Here is a 4,576-nt window from a genome sequence, read left to right as displayed (position 1 = left end):
GCATAAGACAATAATTCACGAAACATGTGAACTTCAAATTTGGGAACACGAGTTGACAGTCCATCACGACAATCTAGCATCATTTGTGCAAGATCATGCTTTTAAAATTTTGCACAAGTTTCATAATGTTTTTCAAATTACCCATACCAGAATTGCAGACAGCCACATACTCAATGCAACAATTTTTGCACACCGCTTTAGGCTTGTTGTCTGGATACTTATCCCTCAGAACCTTACGGAACAATGACCAAACTTTTGAAGTTTGTTTCTTTTGTCGTGGTGCCTTTTGTTTCGCTAGCCTTAAACATTTTTCAATCTCTTCTTCTATTTCGATCATGTCATTTAAATCATCATTTCCAACACTAAAATCATTAATTGTGTAGGCTGAATTACTTTGGCTTGTGTCCATTCTTCTGAAAAAAAATAATTGAAAATTATTTAGGAAGATGAATTAACAATTTAACTTAAATAATAAAAGATCATGTGTGTGTGTATTAATTATTTATTTATTGAAGAATAAAAGATCTTATATATATATATATTAAAATTAATTAATAATTATTTTTTTAAAATTTTAAGAGTAATATAATTGAAGAATATGAGCAAGAAATGAAAAAGCTAGCACTGATGCTAGCGCAGTGTTACAATTGAATTACTATCCGGCCTGTGTTTGTATTTTTAAAGATTATGCAACTTTATGTAAATTATTAATCATGTATGGTTTACAACATATATTTCTTTTATTATTTATTATTTTTCTCATCCATTAATCAATGGATCCTCAAAAGACAAACCCAAAACAAGATGAATAAAAGAGAAACCCAAAATGTAGCACTTGCGGAATGCAAAACTTAAAAAAAAGAAAAAAAAAAGAAGAAGAATTGGAGCTTACTGTGAAGGTGTGATTTACGTGAGATGGTGGATGCCGGTTGAGAAATTGTGAAGAAATTATTGAGATGAATTTTGCAACTAAGTAAAAAATTTCGAATAAATTTAAGGGAAAAAAAGTAATTTAAGTAAACGAATTTTAAACGAATCGACCTGTATTTGATTCGTTTATGACTCATTTATTAAACGAATCCTAAACGAATATACGAATCAAAATCTACAAACCCAGATTCTATTTGTTTAATTAGTGAATCGAATCGAATTCACCTATTTATTAAATGAATCAATTTTTTCAAACTTAAACCATTTAATTCGCATTGAATCGAATAGAATAACGAATCTCGACCCATATTGCCACTCTTACTTACAAACAAGTATGACATGCCATTTACTATTTTTGTGGGAGTTAATCATTATGGTCATTCAATTTTGTTGGGATGTGGGTTGATTTTGCATGAGGATACATAGATATTTACATGGTTATTTGACACGTCTATCATGTATGTCTGGCTTTCCTCTCACAAACCAAGACAAAGCAATAAAAAATGCAATTGAGATTTTTTTTTCCCAAATACTAGGTATTGATGGTGTTTGTGATATATACTAAAGAATGTGCTTGAGAAGTTAGGAATGTATGAAGAATATCATGACATTAGAGTTTCATTGCATTCTGTTATTTATGATTCACAAACTCTTATTGAATTTAAGGAAGCTTGGCATGACATATTAGAGAAATATGATCTTGGTAATAATCAGTGATTAAATGGTTTATACGAGGAAAGAAATTGTTAGGTTTCATGTTTTATTAAAACTACATTTTGGGCTGGAATGTCAACTACTCAACGTAATGAGAGTATGAATGCTTTTCTTTGATGGGTATGCTAACTCAAAAACAATATTGAAGCAATTTTTGGAGAAATATGAGAAAGTAATGGAAAGTAAAATTAAGAAAGAACGGCAAGCAGATGCTAGAAGTTTTAGCTAACGAATGTCATGTCGCACTAGTTTTGCAATAGAGAAGCAAGTTGAAGAAGTGTACATTATTTTCAAGTTTCAAGAATTTCAATAAGAGCTAACGAATAAGATGTATTATGAGGTTTTCAATTATGGGGGATCAGAATATGAAGTCATTGTAAATGATGAAATGAGTAAAGAAAAGACTTTTAAAGTTATCTTAAAAAAAATGAGGGTGAAAGTCATTGTGTGTGTTTAATATTTGAATATATAAAGGCATTCTTTGTAGATACGCAATTGCAGCGTTGTCACATAACCGTATACAATTACTTCCCGAAAAGTATATCTTACGAAGATGAAAGAAAGATGTGCGGAGATGTTATAGTAAAGTCAAAGTCAATTATGATGTAAGGAGTTCGAGCATTGAACATCAGCGATATAAAGATGAGTGCACTACTTTTTATGATGTTGCTGAGGTGACTTCAAAAAATAAAGAAAGCCATAAAAATATTATAGGTTGGATCGAGACAGTAATGAAGGATCTCTCTCTGAATATTTGATGTGACAGTAACGATACAACTATTTGTGGGTGGGAAATTTATCCCAAAATCATACGGGATTCAATAGTAACTCGTCATAAATGTTGTCCATCTTGTCAAAAAAAGCAAAGGCACTTTAAAAAGCCAAAACAAAAGTTAAACAATGCTTCGAAAAGCACAACTGTAGAGTTAATTCTATTACATCAAAGTAATTTAATTTCCTTTAATACCTTCATTTTAAATTAATTAATTATATATATGTATGTATGTATGTATGTATATGTATGTATGTATGTATGTACTTTAAATGTGTCTTGATTACTTTCATAGGATTCGGAGTAAATGATTTATCTTCTCAAGTGGATACTACAATCCCAACACAAGAGAGTAATATGGCTATTATAATATTTTTTAATTTGCCATTTCCATTCATTGTCATATATTTGATAATTTATTTTTTTTTTTTTTGTACAACAACTAGCACAACAGGCACTCCCAGAACATGAATTTTTTTCCCCTTACTATCAGTCTTGAATAAATTACGGCGGAGTTCATCATGTAAACTTCCAACAATTACCACAACAAAATTTCCAAGATACCAATCGGAGGGAGTTTTCAACTAATGAATGAAGCATATGATCAAAGTCCATTGAAGATGGCTTGATGAATCAACAAAGTTAACTTGTGTTGTGTTTTTATGTATTATTTTGGTTTTGTTAGTTGTTGAATGCAATTAATTTACATATATAAATGCAATTTGTATTTATATTGTTGTTTAGTCATTTGCATCTTTCAACTTGTGGGCTTAATGAAATTATATTTAGGTGCCACAACATTCTTCCAACATCAAAGCAGCATTCTTCCAACATTAAGTCAAACGACTCGAAAACTTATATTTCACAGAAAATGCTATTACATATGTTTACAAGTCTTTTCCAGTAACATAGTACAGATTGAAACAACTTAAAAATAATACTTGAATAGAAAACATAACACAACAATCATGAGTATTTTAATAAAATCATATCGTGGTGTCTGTCTTTTTTGAAGTTTGTCATCCAATAATCGCCTCTGCACTTTCACATTCTCGCATATACTTAAGTTCTTTATGCAATAATTGAAATTTAACAGACAAACACTTAATATTCAATGCCAACTTCCTAAGCTCCTCTACTAACAAATCAATTTTCTTTTCGCTAAGTTACGGTCTTCTGCTCATTGAAAGTTCTTACATCCTCTACAAATTCAAAATTTACGATTCTGATTGTTTAACATTAACAACTCCATCTGATCATCGGGTCCTTTGCATATTTGCAATGAGTTTCAATTCTCACTTGTGTTAGATCACATTGTGATTAATAGACTATTGAAACTGTTAAAAAAAAAACTGAATGTCAGCATTATATTCATCAAAAGCAGCCTAATTTAGTTTACAAATAAGTTCATATGTGAGTCCAATCCAATGTCAATCATTCCACAACACTACCTGATTCAATTTATAAATAAGTTTATATGTGAGTCCAGTCCAATGTCAATCATTCCATAACACTAAAAAAAAATTATGAACTAAAACAGTTACAATGACCTCAATTCATTTTAAAGTTGTTTACCTTAGCTTATCTCAACACCAACTAGACCAAATCTTTTCAACTTTCTCAAATTTTCATACCTACACCTAAAAGTAGTAATCAATACTTGAAAATTAGTTTAAGGGCTGCTGGACAAAACTTTGATCGGTATGCTTAGTTAATAACATTGTTGCTTTGTTATTAACAGTGACCTCTTAAAATGTATACTTTATATCCAGTAAAGGATTGGAATTTAAAGGAATACAAAATCCCTTAACCATGGCACTGATACTGAACTATAACCTAAAATTACTTTTTATCGAGGTAAGGTGAACGAAAATGACCGAAAAATTACTACCATTGTGAGTAGCTGCCGACTGCAGAAATGAATGATCATGGAACAGCTACAACAATACAGTTGCTACCTAATCCAGTTAAAGAAATGAATGCACTACAATATAGTCGTTACCTAATCAAGTAACAATAACGGGAGCACAAATATATTGTGTGGTTTTACTAGCAAAGGATAAGTAAACTTTAAACAACTATGATTTACAAAGTAAACTTTAAAAGAGATCGTGACAATTATGATTTACAAAGGAATTTGTTGCCGTAAGGACACTACTT

This window comes from Citrus clementina, unplaced genomic scaffold (genome assembly GCF_000493195.1).
Source record: "Citrus clementina cultivar Clemenules unplaced genomic scaffold, Citrus_clementina_v1.0 scaffold_4, whole genome shotgun sequence".
Lineage (NCBI taxonomy): Eukaryota > Viridiplantae > Streptophyta > Magnoliopsida > Sapindales > Rutaceae > Citrus > Citrus x clementina.
The sequence above is the reverse complement of the archived record's forward strand: the minus strand, read 5'-3'. Positions refer to the sequence as shown.